Source organism: Ascaphus truei, unplaced genomic scaffold (genome assembly GCF_040206685.1).
Source record: "Ascaphus truei isolate aAscTru1 unplaced genomic scaffold, aAscTru1.hap1 HAP1_SCAFFOLD_1073, whole genome shotgun sequence".
Lineage (NCBI taxonomy): Eukaryota > Metazoa > Chordata > Amphibia > Anura > Ascaphidae > Ascaphus > Ascaphus truei.
In genome coordinates, this window is record NW_027453939.1 from 54,119 (window position 1) to 74,790 (window position 20,672).

A 20,672-nucleotide genomic window follows, 5' to 3' on the forward strand; every position below is an offset into this window, starting at 1 on the left:
TTGGTTCTTTAGATTTCAAGGTGGGTGTTGTACCCAAACTGGCACATGATGTGTTAATAGGGACCGACTTTCCCCATTTTCTAAAAATGTGGTCCCCAGCTCAGAATAGCGCCCAGAGTTCAATAGCAGACCATAACGAAGTGTTAGAAGAAACAAATCCTTTCCCTTTTTCAGAAATGGAGGTTGACGAGGGCCCAAATAAGAAGGGGGAAAAGGAGGAGTGCTGTGAAATTCCCTTCCCCATCACTACTTTGGTAGGGAATACCCCAAATCAAGATGTTGATCAGGCACTTACCACCCCAGTACAGGATAAGACCCTCGCTGACCTAGAGGTCAGTCCTGGGAGTTTTAAGAAGGCCCAGTGGGAGGACCCCACATTAGCGGTAGCAAGGGGAAATATACGGGACCAGAATAGTACTCATGGCCAACCAGATAGGTCACTTGCTTACCCCTACTTCGAGGTAGAGAACGACCTAGTATATCGGGTTGATAAAAGAAAATCAGTTACAACTAAACAATTGTTGGTACCACGGACATTCCGTAACGTAGTATTACACCTCGCACATAGTCATCCATTGGGGGGACACCTAGGGGTGGAAAAGACAAAAGAAAAGGTTCTCCGAAGCTTTTATTGGGCTGGGGTTCTGGCAGAAATTACAAACTATTGTTCCTCATGCCCAGAATGTCAGATCACCGCCCCGTTCAAAGCATACTGCAGCCCATTGGTACCCCTTCCCATAATAGAGGTACCATTTGACCGGATTGCTATGGATCTAGTAGGACCCCTAATAAAGTCTGCTAGGGGACATCAGCATATATTGGTAATATTAGATTATGCTACCCGATATCCGGAGGCAGTTCCCCTACGTAGCACCTCTGCTAAAAACATAGCAAAAGAGTTAGTACTTCTGTTTTCCCGGGTCGGAATTCCTAAAGAGATCTTATCTGACCAGGGAACACCATTTATGTCCCAAGTAACAAAAGAGCTATGTAAACTCCTAAAAATCAAGCATCTCAGAACCTCAGTCTATCATCCACAAACAGATGGTTTAGTGGAAAGGTTCAATAAAACCTTAAAGAGCATGTTACGCCGGGCGGTCGATAAGGATGGGAAAAACTGGGACTGTTTGTTACCATACCTGTTATTTGCCATTAGGGAAGTTCCCCAGTCATCCACAGGCTTCTCCCCGTTTGAACTATTGTATGGCCGACATCCAAGGGGCTTACTGGATATAGCCAAAGAAACTTGGGAACACGAGGTTACCCCTTACAGAAGTGTAATAGAGCATGTTGCCCAAATGCAGGACCGCATTGCTGCAGTCCTACCCATAGTGAGGGAACACATGGAGAAAGCTCAAGAAGCACAAAGGAATACGTATAATAAGGGTGCTAGGGTCAGAATTTTTTTTCCAGGTGATAGGGTACTAGTTCTGGTTCCCACCGTGGAGAGTAAATTCCTTGCTAAATGGCATGGGCCATATGAGGTCTTGGAAAGAGTGGGAGAAGTAAATTATAGGGTAAGGCAGCCAGGTAGGAGGAAACCTGAGCAAATTTACCATATAAACCTACTCAAGCCCTGGAAAGATAGAGAGGTCTTGTTAACCCTAGTACCCCCAGGTCCGTCAGAGAATCAAGAAACTGACCCAGAGGTTAGCATAGCTGAAACACTGTCCGTGCATCAGAAACGAGAGGTCCAGAGTTTAGTGAGAAGGAACAAAGAAATCTTCTCTACACAGCCAGGTAAAACTAACGTAATTAAACATGACATAGTCTCTGAACCGGGGGTCCGAGTTAACCTTAAACCGTACCGAATCCCAGAGGCCAAGAGAGAGGCTATAAGTTTAGAGGTTAAAAAAATGCTAAAACTAGGCGTAATTGAGGAATCCCAAAGTGGGTGGAACAGCCCTATAATTTTAGTCCCAAAGCCAGACGGTACAACAAGGTTTTGTAATGACTACCGGAAACTAAACGCGGTGTCAAAATTTGATACTTATCCTATGCCCAGGGTGGATGAACTTGTAGAGAGACTGGGCAAAGCCCGATATCTCACAACCCTAGACCTAACAAAAGGGTACTGGCAGGTTCCCCTCACAGAAAGGGCAAAAGAAAAAACAGCCTTCTCAACCCCAGACGGCCTCTTTCAATATAAGGTGCTGCCTTTTGGCTTACATGGAGCTCCCGCCACATTCCAAAGAATGATGGATAAAATTTTAAAACCACATGTTCGGTACGCTGCCGCCTACCTGGATGATGTGGTAATCCATAGTGAAGATTGGCAGTCCCACCTTCCAAAGGTCCAAGCTGTGCTCGACGCAGTTCGGTCTGCTGGACTAACTGCTAACCCCGCTAAATGCACTATTGGTCTGGAGGAGGCCAAGTATCTGGGGTATTCTATTGGTAGAGGGTTACTCAAACCACAAACACTCAAAGTAGAGGCGATACAAAATTGGCCAAGGCCAGTCACAAAAAAACAAGTAAGGACCTTTTTGGGGTTAATTGGCTACTATAGGAGGTTTATTCCCAATTTTGCAACTAAGGCAACCCCACTAACCGACCTCACAAAAGCAAGAGGACCGCTAATGGTAAAGTGGTCCCCCGAAGCCGAACAGGCCTTTAGAAGCCTGAAAGAAGCTCTCTGTGCCCAACCAGTGTTGGTCACACCTGACTTCTCCAAAGAGTTCGTAGTCCAAACCGACGCATCTGAGGTAGGGCTGGGGGCGGTACTCTCCCAGGAGTCTCAAGGGGAGCAGCACCCCATCCTTTATTTAAGTAGGAAACTAAATCCCCAGGAGAAAAATTACTCCATAGTCGAGAAAGAGTGTCTCGCAATAAAGTGGGCTGTAGAGACACTCAAGTATTATCTGTTGGGGAGAAAGTTCCGATTGGTCACAGATCATGCACCCCTTACCTGGATGTGTCAAAATAGGGAGAAGAACACTAGGGTGACCAGGTGGTTCCTAAGCCTACAGCCCTTTAAATTTTCTGTGGAACACAGGTCGGGGCACAAACATGGCAATGCCGACGGGTTGTCAAGGATGCACTCCCTAATATCCATGGTCGCTCACCCCTCGAGGTCTGAGCTGGGGGGGAGGATATGTGACAGAAACCAGGGGTTGGTAATAAACTCCATATACAGGGCTCCCAGGATACTGAACAGTTTCTGTCCTGTCTAAGCTGAACAGGGCAGCCTCGTGGTACAGGCACTCCATTCCACAGTTTGTCTGCTGCCTGTTTTCTGTCACCTGTCATGCTGATTAGAGTTCAGGTATATAAGACCTGTTTCCTGTTTCCTCTGAGCCCCGCCCAAGAGCCTGGAAGGCTGCTGAACTGCAGAGGGGTGAGAAAGCCTCTTTCCCAAATCGCTTCATTCATTCTGTTAGTTTGTCTAAAGACTGCAAAGGTACTTATTTTGTTGGTGGAAGTGGACAAGCCACTTCCAATTCTGAGTCAGGGACATCTAAGTTTAAGTTATCGCTCAGACGAGCAGCTTTTTGTTTGGCTTTGTTTTCTGTTTAAACTGTGGCAGTCTCAGTGCCTGGGACTGAATAAACCAGGCATAGCCTGTTTAAAGGAACAGTACGTGACGTCTCATCATTTAACCTACCCTAAAAGACCGTGTTCTAACAGTCCCGGACAGACGGCGGAGCCCCGGAGTAAGCCGTTTGTCACAGTATATACATGCTCAGGGGTCGGTTTATGGATCTGTACACAATTATACATTGCCCACTTCGGCCATTTTAATTCCCCCTTTTTAAATTATTGTTACCAATATACATTTTGTGTGTGTGTGTGTGTGTTTGTGTGATGGGGTAGGTGGCGGTACTCAATGGCCGTGGCAATCTCGTCCTGAGTCCTGGTGACTGGAAATCATCATAATATAATAAATTGATTGAGTATGATTATAATTACTACAAATGTTCAAATAAAACCAAAATGTCGGCTGAGAAATGATATTGAAGCAATTTATGTTCATAAGTATGTAGGTGTGTATGTATAACTTTCCCCGACTAGCGCATTCTCTTCTTGCAATATTTCAATTGACATGCGCAATGAATACAATTCTTACAGTCACTTCCATTATCCTTTCTGTTTTCGGAATTGAATTAGCAAGAGATGGGTTTGCGCAAGTCTAAAATCAATGGGGGGAAATAAAATGACATTTCTGTCAACAGTAACTTAATGCAAAAACCGTCTTGCATTATTGGCGATACTGCTGTGCTTGTGACCATAGCATTAAACATCAACAGTTCACAGACTGGTGTTGGTCAAAATATTTAATGAGCAAATGGCAGCAAAGTTGGATGTGTTCTGCATGTTGTTTCTATTTTCTGATGACAGAAATGGTCACAAAATGGATACACATAGTATCTTGTTATGTATAGACTTAGACTGTAAGCTCTTCGGGGGAGCAGCAACTCTTTTTCCGGATCTTTCCTTTTATGTCTGTAGCGCTTTTTACCATTATGTTTCCTATAATTTTCCCATGATGTCTCTTATTATTATATCCATGACAGATGTACTGTAGGATACTGTATCCCTAGCCATATATTTATTATATTCCAGTTTTGTCACTTGTATTATTGCTGTGAAGCGCTATGTATATTCCCCTTATGGTGACAAACTGGATAATATTCCCACTATGTCTCCTATTATTTTCCCATGGTATCTATTATTATTATTATTATTAATATTAATAATATTATTATTATTATATCCATGCAGAATGTAGGATAGTGTCATCTAAAAGCACATATTGATTAAATGGTTGAAAATGATGCCTCCGTTTTTTGCCAAGATTGTCTTGACACTTACACCCCAAAACTTCAATAGAGCCACACTTAAAAGACATCATCATTCTTTTTGATTCAAATGTACTTTTATGGTGCAGAAGCTGCATGCTGCCTGTGCCTTCAGTGTATGCATTTGTCAGTGTGTCTCTATCTGCCTCTCTGTCTCTTAATGGCCAGTCAGCCTGTGTGATGATGTCAGCATATGTCTGTGATGTTAGAGACGCATTGTGACATCATCACATATACTGGCTGCTAGGTGGAGAGAGAGAGAGAGAGAGAGAGAGAGAGAGAGAGAGAGAGAGAGAGAGAGTGGCTCCTCCCTCCCATGCAAATGAATGGAGTGAGAGGAGAGGAGAGGAGCAGAGGGACAGAAGCCTGTGCTGCTTCTGCTGTTAATGGGACAGGTTTTGGGGCGCTGTTTCTTGCTCTATCTCCCTCCCACCCACTCTCTCAGGGGTAGAAAGTTTTCAAGTGAGAGAGGAAAGGAAGGGTAAATGGAAGCTGAGGAGAGCTGGTCCTGTCCCTCTTGTTGGTAAAGAGGGTGCATCCACAAAGAGGTAAGGAGATAGGTTTATTTTAATTCAAGAAGGAGTGCCTGGTGGCGAAGCTGGCGTGCCCTGTCACACTACAGACCCCTCTGTGCGTGTGTGCGCGTGTGTGCGCGTGTGTGCGCGTGTGTGTGCCTGTGTCTGCAGGGGGTATCAGTCCCATCCATAGATAACAGGGGTGCTGCTGCTGCTCATATTTTAGCAATAGGCACATCCCTTTGGTGTTAATTAGTGTTTGCAGTACCATCTTTTTGGCTTTTGTGTGTGCATTTTGCATTTGTGTGTGTGAGTGTGCATTTTATTTATTTATAAAATATTTTACCAGGAAGTAATACATTGAGAGTTACCTCTCGTTTTCAAGTATGTCCTGGGCACAGAGTAAAACAAATAGTGCATGGTTACAAGTACAGTTACATAAATGAACAGGGTATACATTATATACAAGACATTGCGTGCACAGTTAAAGAAAATGTATATTATGAGCGTATGAAACAGTTACAGTTTTGCATTTGTGTGTGTGAGTGTGTATTGCATGTTTTTTTAAAACACCTTATCTGTATAGAAAAAAAGCCTTCTTTTAGTAATGTACAGTTACAATATGAACATGTCCCCATCTCATCTCATCCACCTGACTCTGGATACGAAACATCCATGTATTCTTTTGTAACTTTTGTTCAATTTTCATACAATTTGCTTGCTCCATTTCAGAAAAATGAAATCTTTCAAATGGAAATAATTTGGAAACCGCTGTAACAAACAACACTGTACATGCTTATAGGTATATACATGCTCAGGGGTCGGTTTATGGATCTGTACACAATTATACATTGCCCACTTCGGCCATTTTAATTCCCCCTTTTTAAATTATTGTTACCAATATACATTTTGTGTGTGTGTGTGTGTGTGTGTGTGTGTGTTTGTGTGATGGGGTAGGTGGCGGTACTCAATGGCCGTGGCAATCTCGTCCTGAGTCCTGGTGACTGGAAATCATCATAATATAATAAATTGATTGAGTATGATTATAATTACTACAAATGTTCAAATAAAACCAAAATGTCGGCTAAGAAATGATATTGAAGCAATTTATGTTCATAAGTATGTAGGTGTGTATGTATAACTTTCCCCGACTAGCGCATTCTCTTCTTGCAATATTTCAATTGACATGCGCAATGAATACAATTCTTACAGTCACTTCCATTATCCTTTCTGTTTTCGGAATTGAATTAGCAAGAGATGGGTTTGCGCAAGTCTAAAATCAATGGGGGGAAATAAAATGACATTTCTGTCAACAGTAACTTAAGATATGAACAAAAAAAGAATCAGCTTTCTTTCCCTGACCGGGAATCGAACCCGGGCCGCGGCGGTGAGAGCGCCGAATCCTAACCACTAGACAACCAGGGAAGATGCCTAGTATGGCGACAAAGGGTCTACTTACTGGGCTCCGATGATTCAACTCTCCTTCTCACCCAATCATCCACAGCCCTGGACATTCAGCTGTGTCTGATAACTGGGATTCAGCAGTGCAAGTTCCCAGACAGATTTGCCCTGCAGAAAGTGAAGCAGCCAGCACTGACGCACGTTCATGTAAGAGGGGAATTAGCTCACATGGTAGAGCGCTTGCTTTGCATGTAAGAGGTAGCGGGATCGATGCCCGCATTCTCCAATTTTTTTGGTGTGTAGTCAGTAGGGCCAGGCCTTCCAGACATTCTACTTTTACATGAGATCACTGATTGATATGATGACTTCACTGAAGCCTGTTAGTGCTATTGATTGTAGCAAATACTCTCTTTTGTTTACCTTGCTGCGTTTGCCAATACAGTGAACAAGAAAAGGAAAAATTCAACATTTTAAAGTGTTTCAAGCATTATAATATATACTAGATTGTACTAGATTGAAGGGATGCCCCAGATTTTACAGTGTTTACAGTTTGCACTTATTCCCATGAAGTCTTATATTGTATTCCCCCAGACTCTCTGAAAATTCACCTTTTCAAGGAAGCTTATCTGGCCTATCTCTAACATTGTGCTTCAGATCCGCTCCAGACACCTGTCCAAAAATCATGCATAGCCGAAATAGCTCAGTTGGGAGAGCGTTAGACTGAAGATCTAAAGGTCCCTGGTTCGATCCCGGGTTTCGGCAGATGATTTTGTCAATACCAGCAGCGGTTTATTGAGCAACCTTTACATTATTTAGAATCATAATAATAATAATAATAATAACAATTTGTCACCATATGACTTCTGATTCAGTTCAACCATTTTGTAAGAGATACCAAAGAATGAATGCAATGAATTGCAGTACCATCTTTTTGGCTTTTGTGTGTGCATTTTGCATTTGTGTGTGTGAGTGTGCATTTTATTTATTTATAAAATATTTTACCAGGAAGTAATACATTGAGAGTTACCTCTCGTTTTCAAGTATGTCCTGGGCACAGAGTAAAACAAATAGTACATGGTTACAAGTACAGTTACATACATGAACAGGGTATACATTATATACAAGACATTGCGTGCACAGTTAAAGAAAATGTATATTATGAGAGTATGAAACAGTTACAGTTTTGCATTTGTGTGTGTGAGTGTGTATTGCATGTTTTTTTAAAACACCTTATCTGTATAGAAAAAAAGCCTTCTTTTAGTAATGTACAGTTACAATATGAACATGTCCCCATCTCATCTCATCCACCTGACTCTGGATACGAAACATCCATGTATTCTTTTGTAACTTTTGTTCAATTTTCATACAAAATAGGTATTGTGACAGAAACCAGGGGTTGGTAATAAACTCCATATACAGGGCTCCCAGGATACTGAACAGTTTCTGTCCTGTCTAAGCTGAACAGGGCAGCCTCGTGGTACAGGCACTCCATTCCACAGTTTGTCTGCTGCCTGTTTTCTGTCACCTGTCATGCTGATTAGAGTTCAGGTATATAAGACCTGTTTCCTGTTTCCTCTGAGCCCCGCCCAAGAGCCTGGAAGGCTGCTGAACTGCAGAGGGGTGAGAAAGCCTCTTTCCCAAATCGCTTCATTCATTCTGTTAGTTTGTCTAAAGACTGCAAAGGTACTTATTTTGTTGGTGGAAGTGGACAAGCCACTTCCAACTCTGAGTCAGGGACATCTAAGTTTAAGTTATCGCTCAGACGAGCAGCTTTTTGTTTGGCTTTGTTTTCTGTTTAAACTGTGGCAGTCTCAGTGCCTGGGACTGAATAAACCAGGCATAGCCTGTTTAAAGGAACAGTACGTGACGTCTCATCATTTAACCTACCCTAAAAGACCGTGTTCTAACAGTCCCGGACAGACGGCGGAGCCCCGGAGTAAGCCGTTTGTCACATATGGTGGAGAATGCGGGCAGAACACTGAAAGGTCTGGGGGTTAAAGAACTTTAAAAAAAAAAAAAAAAAAAAAGAAGGTTTTTTTTTTTCTCTCTCTCCAAACAAGATGGAAGACGTGGTGAGTGCGCTGGTACGCAATGTCGCTGTCCAGAAAGACGCGAATGAAGCCCTGCAACAGGCGAATGCAAACCAGCAAGAGACAAACCGCTTGCTGAGAGAGGAGCAACAGCGGTTCGCTCAGGGCTTACAGCAGGAACTCGAGATCCTGAGGGGGACTATCAGTAACCTTCCACTGGCAGCGGCAGCCCCAGTTCCGAAAATGACCAGGGCAAGCCACTACCTTCAGAAGATGGGACCCTCGGATGATGTGGAAGCCTATCTTCTCACGTTTGAACGCACGGCACAGAGAGAGGGATGGCCAGAAGCTGAGTGGGCTGGTCTAATCGCACCCTTCCTAAGCGGCGAACCCCAGAAGGCTTACTTTGATCTAGAGCCAGCCGAAGCTAACGTCTATGCAAAATTGAAGTTCGAGATCCTCGCCCGCCTCGGCGTAACCACGGCTGTTCGCGCCCAAAGGTTTCACGCATGGTCCTTCACGATGGATAAAGCCACCCGAAGCCAGATGTATGACCTCATCCACCTCGCCCGGAAGTGGCTACAACCCGAGATCAACTCAGCAAGCCACATCGTGGAACGGTTGGTCATGGACCAGTTCTTGAGGAAACTTCCCTCTGCCTTACGCCATTGGGTCAGTCGGAGTGACCCCCACAATGCGGATGAGCTTGTGGCCCTCGTAGAAAGGTACAATGCAGCAGGAGAGCACCCGCAACCCACAGTCGTGGAGCAACCCCACTACCCGAGGTTCCAGGACTCTTCCAGAGACGGTAAAAGGGTACCGGGGTTAAGGGGAGCTGAAGAGCGGCGACCACCTTCACGCAGCACCAGCAACAGTGGTTCGCACACTAAGGGCAATAGCCAACATGGGGAGCCGGGAAAAGGCTCTAAGTGGGACACAGACTATGTACCTAAATGTGTAAATTGTCATGAGAGGGGCCACACAGCAAAAATCTGCCCACTAAATGATGAGCCCATGCAATGCAACAGCGTGGAACCTTATTCGCTGTTGTCCCAATGTATGGGCCCTAGCCCAGAGGACCCCTTGAATAACCATCTGTGGGCATTTGTAAAGGTTAATGGTAAGAGGGTTCGGGCACTTCTTGACTCTGGGAGTATGGTCACACTAGTGTCCGAATACCTATTGCCCATTAAGAAGAAACAGGTAAACAGTTCACAAAGAGTGGCAATTTGTTGTATACATGGGGATAATCATGAATATTCCACTGTTGATGTTTTTTTTTAAACAGAATTTGGTTCTTTAGATTTCAAGGTGGGTGTTGTACCCAAACTGGCACATGATGTGTTAATAGGGACCGACTTTCCCCATTTTCTAAAAATGTGGTCCCCAGCTCAGAATAGCGCCCAGAGTTCAATAGCAGACCATAACGAAGTGTTAGAAGAAACAAATCCTTTCCCTTTTTCAGAAATGGAGGTTGACGAGGGCCCAAATAAGAAGGGGGAAAAGGAGGAGTGCTGTGAAATTCCCTTCCCCATCACTACTTTGGTAGGGAATACCCCAAATCAAGATGTTGATCAGGCACTTACCACCCCAGTACAGGATAAGACCCTCGCTGACCTAGAGGTCAGTCCTGGGAGTTTTAAGAAGGCCCAGTGGGAGGACCCCACATTAGCGGTAGCAAGGGGAAATATACGGGACCAGAATAGTACTCATGGCCAACCAGATAGGTCACTTGCTTACCCCTACTTCGAGGTAGAGAACGACCTAGTATATCGGGTTGATAAAAGAAAATCAGTTACAACTAAACAATTGTTGGTACCACGGACATTCCGTAACGTAGTATTACACCTCGCACATAGTCATCCATTGGGGGGACACCTAGGGGTGGAAAAGACAAAAGAAAAGGTTCTCCGAAGCTTTTATTGGCCTGGGGTTCTGGCAGAAATTACAAACTATTGTTCCTCATGCCCAGAATGTCAGATCACCGCCCCGTTCAAAGCATACCGCAGCCCATTGGTACCCCTTCCCATAATAGAGGTACCATTTGACCGGATTGCTATGGATCTAGTAGGACCCCTAATAAAGTCTGCTAGGGGACATCAGCATATATTGGTAATATTAGATTATGCTACCCGATATCCGGAGGCAGTTCCCCTACGTAGCACCTCTGCTAAAAACATAGCAAAAGAGTTAGTACTTCTGTTTTCCCGGGTCGGAATTCCTAAAGAGATCTTATCTGACCAGGGAACACCATTTATGTCCCAAGTAACAAAAGAGCTATGTAAACTCCTAAAAATCAAGCATCTCAGAACCTCAGTCTATCATCCACAAACAGATGGTTTAGTGGAAAGGTTCAATAAAACCTTAAAGAGCATGTTACGCCGGGCGGTCGATAAGGATGGGAAAAACTGGGACTGTTTGTTACCATACCTGTTATTTGCCATTAGGGAAGTTCCCCAGTCATCCACAGGCTTCTCCCCGTTTGAACTATTGTATGGCCGACATCCAAGGGGCTTACTGGATATAGCCAAAGAAACTTGGGAACACGAGGTTACCCCTTACAGAAGTGTAATAGAGCATGTTGCCCAAATGCAGGACCGCATTGCTGCAGTCCTACCCATAGTGAGGGAACACATGGAGAAAGCTCAAGAAGCACAAAGGAATACGTATAATAAGGGTGCTAGGGTCAGAATTTTTTTTCCAGGTGATAGGGTACTAGTTCTGGTTCCCACCGTGGAGAGTAAATTCCTTGCTAAATGGCATGGGCCATATGAGGTCTTGGAAAGAGTGGGAGAAGTAAATTATAGGGTAAGGCAGCCAGGTAGGAGGAAACCTGAGCAAATTTACCATATAAACCTACTCAAGCCCTGGAAAGATAGAGAGGTCTTGTTAACCCTAGTACCCCCAGGTCCGTCAGAGAATCAAGAAACTGACCCAGAGGTTAGCATAGCTGAAACACTGTCCGTGCATCAGAAACGAGAGGTCCAGAGTTTAGTGAGAAGGAACAAAGAAATCTTCTCTACACAGCCAGGTAAAACTAACGTAATTAAACATGACATAGTCTCTGAACCGGGGGTCCGAGTTAACCTTAAACCGTACCGAATCCCAGAGGCCAAGAGAGAGGCTATAAGTTTAGAGGTTAAAAAAATGCTAAAACTAGGCGTAATTGAGGAATCCCAAAGTGGGTGGAACAGCCCTATAATTTTAGTCCCAAAGCCAGACGGTACAACAAGGTTTTGTAATGACTACCGGAAACTAAACGCGGTGTCAAAATTTGATACTTATCCTATGCCCAGGGTGGATGAACTTGTAGAGAGACTGGGCAAAGCCCGATATCTCACAACCCTAGACCTAACAAAAGGGTACTGGCAGGTTCCCCTCACAGAAAGGGCAAAAGAAAAAACAGCCTTCTCAACCCCAGACGGCCTCTTTCAATATAAGGTGCTGCCTTTTGGCTTACATGGAGCTCCCGCCACATTCCAAAGAATGATGGATAAAATTTTAAAACCACATGTTCGGTACGCTGCCGCCTACCTGGATGATGTGGTAATCCATAGTGAAGATTGGCAGTCCCACCTTCCAAAGGTCCAAGCTGTGCTCGACGCAGTTCGGTCTGCTGGACTAACTGCTAACCCCGCTAAATGCACTATTGGTCTGGAGGAGGCCAAGTATCTGGGGTATTCTATTGGTAGAGGGTTACTCAAACCACAAACACTCAAAGTAGAGGCGATACAAAATTGGCCAAGGCCAGTCACAAAAAAACAAGTAAGGACCTTTTTGGGGTTAATTGGCTACTATAGGAGGTTTATTCCCAATTTTGCAACTAAGGCAACCCCACTAACCGACCTCACAAAAGCAAGAGGACCGCTAATGGTAAAGTGGTCCCCCGAAGCCGAACAGGCCTTTAGAAGCCTGAAAGAAGCTCTCTGTGCCCAACCAGTGTTGGTCACACCTGACTTCTCCAAAGAGTTCGTAGTCCAAACCGACGCATCTGAGGTAGGGCTGGGGGCGGTACTCTCCCAGGAGTCTCAAGGGGAGCAGCACCCCATCCTTTATTTAAGTAGGAAACTAAATCCCCAGGAGAAAAATTACTCCATAGTCGAGAAAGAGTGTCTCGCAATAAAGTGGGCTGTAGAGACACTCAAGTATTATCTGTTGGGGAGAAAGTTCCGATTGGTCACAGATCATGCACCCCTTACCTGGATGTGTCAAAATAGGGAGAAGAACGCTAGGGTGACCAGGTGGTTCCTAAGCCTACAGCCCTTTAAATTTTCTGTGGAACACAGGTCGGGGCACAAACATGGCAATGCCGACGGGTTGTCAAGGATGCACTCCCTAATATCCATGGTCGCTCACCCCTCGAGGTCTGAGCTGGGGGGGAGGATATGTGACAGAAACCAGGGGTTGGTAATAAACTCCATATACAGGGCTCCCAGGATACTGAACAGTTTCTGTCCTGTCTAAGCTGAACAGGGCAGCCTTGTGGTACAGGCACTCCATTCCACAGTTTGTCTGCTGCCTGTTTTCTGTCACCTGTCATGCTGATTAGAGTTCAGGTATATAAGACCTGTTTCCTGTTTCCTCTGAGCCCCGCCCAAGAGCCTGGAAGGCTGCTGAACTGCAGAGGGGTGAGAAAGCCTCTTTCCCAAATCGCTTCATTCATTCTGTTAGTTTGTCTAAAGACTGCAAAGGTACTTATTTTGTTGGTGGAAGTGGACAAGCCACTTCCAATTCTGAGTCAGGGACATCTAAGTTTAAGTTATCGCTCAGACGAGCAGCTTTTTGTTTGGCTTTGTTTTCTGTTTAAACTGTGGCAGTCTCAGTGCCTGGGACTGAATAAACCAGGCATAGCCTGTTTAAAGGAACAGTACGTGACGTCTCATCATTTAACCTACCCTAAAAGACCGTGTTCTAACAGTCCCGGACAGACGGCGGAGCCCCGGAGTAAGCCGTTTGTCACAGTATATACATGCTCAGGGGTCGGTTTATGGATCTGTACACAATTATACATTGCCCACTTCGGCCATTTTAATTCCCCCTTTTTAAATTATTGTTACCAATATACATTTTGTGTGTGTGTGTGTGTGTTTGTGTGATGGGGTAGGTGGCGGTACTCAATGGCCGTGGCAATCTCGTCCTGAGTCCTGGTGACTGGAAATCATCATAATATAATAAATTGATTGAGTATGATTATAATTACTACAAATGTTCAAATAAAACCAAAATGTCGGCTGAGAAATGATATTGAAGCAATTTATGTTCATAAGTATGTAGGTGTGTATGTATAACTTTCCCCGACTAGCGCATTCTCTTCTTGCAATATTTCAATTGACATGCGCAATGAATACAATTCTTACAGTCACTTCCATTATCCTTTCTGTTTTCGGAATTGAATTAGCAAGAGATGGGTTTGCGCAAGTCTAAAATCAATGGGGGGAAATAAAATGACATTTCTGTCAACAGTAACTTAATGCAAAAACCGTCTTGCATTATTGGCGATACTGCTGTGCTTGTGACCATAGCATTAAACATCAACAGTTCACAGACTGGTGTTGGTCAAAATATTTAATGAGCAAATGGCAGCAAAGTTGGATGTGTTCTGCATGTTGTTTCTATTTTCTGATGACAGAAATGGTCACAAAATGGATACACATAGTATCTTGTTATGTATAGACTTAGACTGTAAGCTCTTCGGGGGAGCAGCAACTCTTTTTCCGGATCTTTCCTTTTATGTCTGTAGCGCTTTTTACCATTATGTTTCCTATAATTTTCCCATGATGTCTCTTATTATTATATCCATGACAGATGTACTGTAGGATACTGTATCCCTAGCCATATATTTATTATATTCCAGTTTTGTCACTTGTATTATTGCTGTGAAGCGCTATGTATATTCCCCTTATGGTGACAAACTGGATAATATTCCCACTATGTCTCCTATTATTTTCCCATGGTATCTATTATTATTATTATTAATATTATTTTTAATAATATTATTATTATTATATCCATGCAGAATGTAGGATAGTGTCATCTAAAAGCACATATTGATTAAATGGTTGAAAATGATGCCTCCGTTTTTTGCCAAGATTGTCTTGACACTTACACCCCAAAACTTCAATAGAGCCACACTTAAAAGACATCATCATTCTTTTTGATTCAAATGTACTTTTATGGTGCAGAAGCTGCATGCTGCCTGTGCCTTCAGTGTATGCATTTGTCAGTGTGTCTCTATCTGCCTCTCTGTCTCTTAATGGCCAGTCAGCCTGTGTGATGATGTCAGCATATGTCTGTGATGTTAGAGACGCATTGTGACATCATCACATATACTGGCTGCTAGGTGAAGAGAGAGAGAGAGAGAGAGAGAGAGAGAGAGAGAGAGAGAGAGAGAGAGAGAGAGAGAGAGAGAGAGAGAGAGAGAGAGAGAGAGAGAGAGAGAGAGAGAGAGAGAGAGAGAGAGAGAGAGAGAGAGAGAGAGAGAGAGAGAGAGAGAGAGAGGCTCCTCCCTCCCATGCAAATGAATGGAGTGAGAGGAGAGGAGAGGAGAGGAGAGGAGCAGAGGGACAGAAGCCTGTGCTGCTTCTGCTGTTAATGGGACAGGTTTTGGGGCGCTGTTTCTTGCTCTATCTCCCTCCCACCCACTCTCTCAGGGGTAGAAAGTTTTCAAGTGAGAGAGGAAAGGAAGGGTAAATGGAAGCTGAGGAGAGCTGGTCCTGTCCCTCTTGTTGGTAAAGAGGGTGCATCCACAAAGAGGTAAGGAGATAGGTTTATTTTAATTCAAGAAGGAGTGCCTGGTGGCGAAGCTGGCGTGCCCTGTCACACTACAGACCCCTCTGTGCGTGTGTGCGCGTGTGTGCGCGTGTGTGCGCGTGTGTGCGCGTGTGTGCGCGTGTGTGCCTGTGTCTGCAGGGGGTATCAGTCCCATCCATAGATAACAGGGGTGCTGCCGCTGCTGCTGCTGCTGCTGCTGCTCATATTTTAGCAATAGGCACATCCCTTTGGTGTTAATTAGTGTTTGCAGTACCATCTTTTTGGCTTTTGTGTGTGCATTTTGCATTTGTGTGTGTGAGTGTGCATTTTATTTATTTATAAAATATTTTACCAGGAAGTAATACATTGAGAGTTACCTCTCGTTTTCAAGTATGTCCTGGGCACAGAGTAAAACAAATAGTACATGGTTACAAGTACAGTTACATACATGAACAGGGTATACATTATATACAAGACATTGCGTGCACAGTTAAAGAAAATGTATATTATGAGCGTATGAAACAGTTACAGTTTTGCATTTGTGTGTGTGAGTGTGTATTGCATGTTTTTTTAAAACACCTTATCTGTATAGAAAAAAAGCCTTCTTTTAGTAATGTACAGTTACAATATGAACATGTCCCCATCTCATCTCATCCACCTGACTCTGGATACGAAACATCCATGTATTCTTTTGTAACTTTTGTTCAATTTTCATACAATTTGCTTGCTCCATTTCAGAAAAATGAAATCTTTCAAATGGAAATAATTTGGAAACCGCTGTAACAAACAACACTGTACATGCTTATAGGTATATACATGCTCAGGGGTCGGTTTATGGATCTGTACACAATTATACATTGCCCACTTCGGCCATTTTAATTCCCCCTTTTTAAATTATTGTTACCAATATACATTTTGTGTGTGTGTGTGTGTGTGTGTTTGTGTGATGGGGTAGGTGGCGGTACTCAATGGCCGTGGCAATCTCGTCCTGAGTCCTGGTGACTGGAAATCATCATAATATAATAAATTGATTGAGTATGATTATAATTACTACAAATGTTCAAATAAAACCAAAATGTCGGCTAAGAAATGATATTGAAGCAATTTATGTTCATAAGTATGTAGGTGTGTATGTATAACTTTCCCCGACTAGCGCATTCTCTTCTTGCAATATTTCAATTGACATGCGCAATGAATACAATTCTTACAGTCACTTCCATTATCCTTTCTGTTTTCGGAATTGAATTAGCAAGAGATGTGTTTGCGCAAGTCTAAAATCAATGGGGGGAAATAAAATGACATTTCTGTCAACAGTAACTTAAGATATGAACAAAAAAAGAATCAGCTTTCTTTCTCTGACCGGGAATCGAACCCGGGCCGCGGCGGTGAGAGCGCCGAATCCTAACCACTAGACAACCAGGGAAGATGCCTAGTATGGCGACAAAGGGTCTACTTACTGGGCTCCGATGATTCAACTCTCCTTCTCACCCAATCATCCACAGCCCTGGACATTCAGCTGTGTCTGATAACTGGGATTCAGCAGTGCAAGTTCCCAGACAGATTTGCCCTGCAGAAAGTGAAGCAGCCAGCACTGACGCACTTTCATGTAAGAGGGGAATTAGCTCACATGGTAGAGCGCTTGCTTTGCATGTAAGAGGTAGCGGGATCGATGCCCGCATTCTCCAAGTTTTTTGGTGTGTAGTCAGTAGGGCCAGGCCTTCCAGACATTCTACTTTTACATGAGATCACTGATTGATATGATGACTTCACTGAAGCCTGTTAGTGCTATTGATTGTAGCAAATACTCTCTTTTGTTTACCTTGCTGCGTTTGCCAATACAGTGAACAAGAAAAGGAAAAATTCAACATTTTAAAGTGTTTCAAGCATTATAATATATACTAGATTGTACTAGATTGAAGGGATGCCCCAGATTTTACAGTGTTTACAGTTTGCACTTATTCCCATGAAGTCTTATATTGTATTCCCCCAGACTCTCTGAAAATTCACCTTTTCAAGGAAGCTTATCTGGCCTATCTCTAACATTGTGCTTCAGATCCGCTCCAGACACCTGTCCAAAAATCATGCATAGCCGAAATAGCTCAGTTGGGAGAGCGTTAGACTGAAGATCTAAAGGTCCCTGGTTCGATCCCGGGTTTCGGCAGATGATTTTGTCAATACCAGCAGCGGTTTATTGAGCAACCTTTACATTATTTAGAATCATAATAATAATAATAATAATAACAATTTGTCACCATATGACTTCTGATTCAGTTCAACCATTTTGTAAGAGATACCAAAGAATGAATGCAATGAATTGCAGTACCATCTTTTTGGCTTTTGTGTGTGCATTTTGCATTTGTGTGTGTGAGTGTGCATTTTATTTATTTATAAAATATTTTACCAGGAAGTAATACATTGAGAGTTACCTCTCGTTTTCAAGTATGTCCTGGGCACAGAGTAAAACAAATAGTACATGGTTACAAGTACAGTTACATACATGAACAGGGTATACATTATATACAAGACATTGCGTGCACAGTTAAAGAAAATGTATATTATGAGCGTATGAAACAGTTACAGTTTTGCATTTGTGTGTGTGAGTGTGTATTGCATGTTTTTTTAAAACACCTTATCTGTATAGAAAAAAAGCCTTCTTTTAGTAATGTACAGTTACAATATGAACATGTCCCCATCTCATCTCATCCACCTGACTCTGGATACGAAACATCCATGTATTCTTTTGTAACTTTTGTTCAATTTTCATACAAAATAGGTATTGTGACAGAAACCAGGGGTTGGTAATAAACTCCATATACAGGGCTCCCAGGATACTGAACAGTTTCTGTCCTGTCTAAGCTGAACAGGGCAGCCTCGTGGTACAGGCACTCCATTCCACAGTTTGTCTGCTGCCTGTTTTCTGTCACCTGTCATGCTGATTAGAGTTCAGGTATATAAGACCTGTTTCCTGTTTCCTCTGAGCCCCGCCCAAGAGCCTGGAAGGCTGCTGAACTGCAGAGGGGTGAGAAAGCCTCTTTCCCAAATCGCTTCATTCATTCTGTTAGTTTGTCTAAAGACTGCAAAGGTACTTATTTTGTTGGTGGAAGTGGACAAGCCACTTCCAACTCTGAGTCAGGGACATCTAAGTTTAAGTTATCGCTCAGACGAGCAGCTTTTTGTTTGGCTTTGTTTTCTGTTTAAACTGTGGCAGTCTCAGTGCCTGGGACTGAATAAACCAGGCATAGCCTGTTTAAAGGAACAGTACGTGACGTCTCATCATTTAACCTACCCTAAAAGACCGTGTTCTAACAGTCCCGGACAGACGGCGGAGCCCCGGAGTAAGCCGTTTGTCACATATGGTGGAGAATGCGGGCAGAACACTGAAAGGTCTGGGGGTTAAAGAACTTTAAAAAAAAAAAAAAAAAAAAAGAAGGTTTTTTTTTTCCTCTCTCTCCAAACAAGATGGAAGACGTGGTGAGTGCGCTGGTATGCAATGTCGCTGTCCAGAAAGACGCGAATGAAGCCCTGCAACAGGCGAATGCAAACCAGCAAGAGACAAACCGCTTGCTGAGAGAGGAGCAACAGCGGTTCGCTCAGGGCTTACAGCAGGAACTCGAGATCCTGAGGGGGACTATCAGTAACCTTCCACTGGCAGCGGCAGCCCCAGTTCCGAAAATGACCAGGGCAAGCCACTACCTTCAGAAGATGGGACCCTCGGATGATGTGGAAGCCTATCTTCTCACGTTTGAACGCACGGCACAGAGAGAGGGATGGCCAGAAGCTGAGTGGGCTGGTCTAATCGCACCCTTCCTAAGCGGCGAACCCCAGAAGGCTTACTTTGATCTAGAGCCAGCCGAAGCTAACGTCTATGCAAAATTGAAGTTCGAGATCCTCGCCCGCCTCGGCGTAACCACGGCTGTTCGCGCCCAAAGGTTTCACGCATGGTCCTTCACGATGGATAAAGCCACCCGAAGCCAGATGTATGACCTCATCCACCTCGCCCGGAAGTGGCTACAACCCGAGATCAACTCAGCAAGCCACATCGTGGAACGGTTGGTCATGGACCAGTTCTTGAGGAAACTTCCCTCTGCCTTACGCCATTGGGTCAGTCGGAGTGACCCCCACAATGCGGATGAGCTTGTGGCCCTCGTAGAAAGGTACAATGCAGCAGGAGAGCACCCGCAACCCACAGTCGTGGAGCAACCCCACTACCCGAGGTTCCAGGACTCTTCCAGAGACGGTAAAAGGGTACCGGGGTTAAGGGGAGCTGAAGAGCGGCGACCACCTTCACGCAGCACCAGCAACAGTGGTTCGCACACTAAGGGCAATAGCCAACATGGGGAGCCGGGAAAAGGCTCTAAGTGGGACACAGACTATGTACCTAAATGTGTAAATTGTCATGAGAGGGGCCACACAGCAAAAATCTGCCCACTAAATGATGAGCCCATGCAATGCAACAGCGTGGAACCTTATTCGCTGTTGTCCCAATGTATGGGCCCTAGCCCAGAGGACCCCTTGAATAACCATCTGTGGGCATTTGTAAAGGTTAATGGTAAGAGGGTTCGGGCACTTCTTGACTCTGGGAGTATGGTCACACTAGTGTCCGAATACCTATTGCCCATTAAGAAGAAACAGGTAAACAGTTCACAAAGAGTGGCAATTTGTTGTATACATGGGGATAATCATGAATATTCCACTGTTGATGTTTTTTTTTAAACAGAATTTGGTTCTTTAGATTTCAAGGTGGGTGTTGTACCCAAACTGGCACATGATGTGTTAATAGGGACCGACTTTCCCCATTTTCTAAAAATGTGGTCCCCAGCTCAGAATAGCGCCCAGAGTTCAATAGCAGACCATAACGAAGTGTTAGAAGAAACAAATCCTTTCCCTTTTTCAGAAATGGAGGTTGACGAGGGCCCAAATAAGAAGGGGGAAAAGGAGGAGTGCTGTGAAATTCCCTTCCCCATCACTACTTTGGTAGGGAATACCCCAAATCAAGATGTTGATCAGGCACTTACCACCCCAGTACAGGATAAGACCCTCGCTGACCTAGAGGTCAGTCCTGGGAGTTTTAAGAAGGCCCAGTGGGAGGACCCCACATTAGCGGTAGCAAGGGGAAATATACGGGACCAGAATAGTACTCATGGCCAACCAGATAGGTCACTTGCTTACCCCTACTT

At 44.0% G+C, this 20,672-nt stretch overlaps 4 non-coding genes across 4 annotated transcripts; 2 read left to right on the forward strand and 2 right to left on the reverse strand.

The window, feature by feature from the left end:
• Window positions 1-6,667: 6,667 nt before the first annotated feature.
• TRNAE-CUC (transfer RNA glutamic acid (anticodon CUC)) lies at window positions 6,668-6,739 on the reverse strand. Its single transcript has one exon. It is a non-coding gene; the product is annotated as a tRNA-Glu (tRNA).
• Window positions 6,740-7,404: 665 nt separating this feature from the next.
• Window positions 7,405-7,477, forward strand: TRNAF-GAA (transfer RNA phenylalanine (anticodon GAA)). Its single transcript has one exon. It is a non-coding gene; the product is annotated as a tRNA-Phe (tRNA).
• Window positions 7,478-16,846: 9,369 nt separating this feature from the next.
• TRNAE-CUC (transfer RNA glutamic acid (anticodon CUC)) lies at window positions 16,847-16,918 on the reverse strand. Its single transcript has one exon. It is a non-coding gene; the product is annotated as a tRNA-Glu (tRNA).
• Window positions 16,919-17,583: 665 nt separating this feature from the next.
• On the forward strand, window positions 17,584-17,656 carry TRNAF-GAA (transfer RNA phenylalanine (anticodon GAA)). Its single transcript has one exon. It is a non-coding gene; the product is annotated as a tRNA-Phe (tRNA).
• The last annotated feature ends 3,016 nt before the right edge of the window (window positions 17,657-20,672 follow it).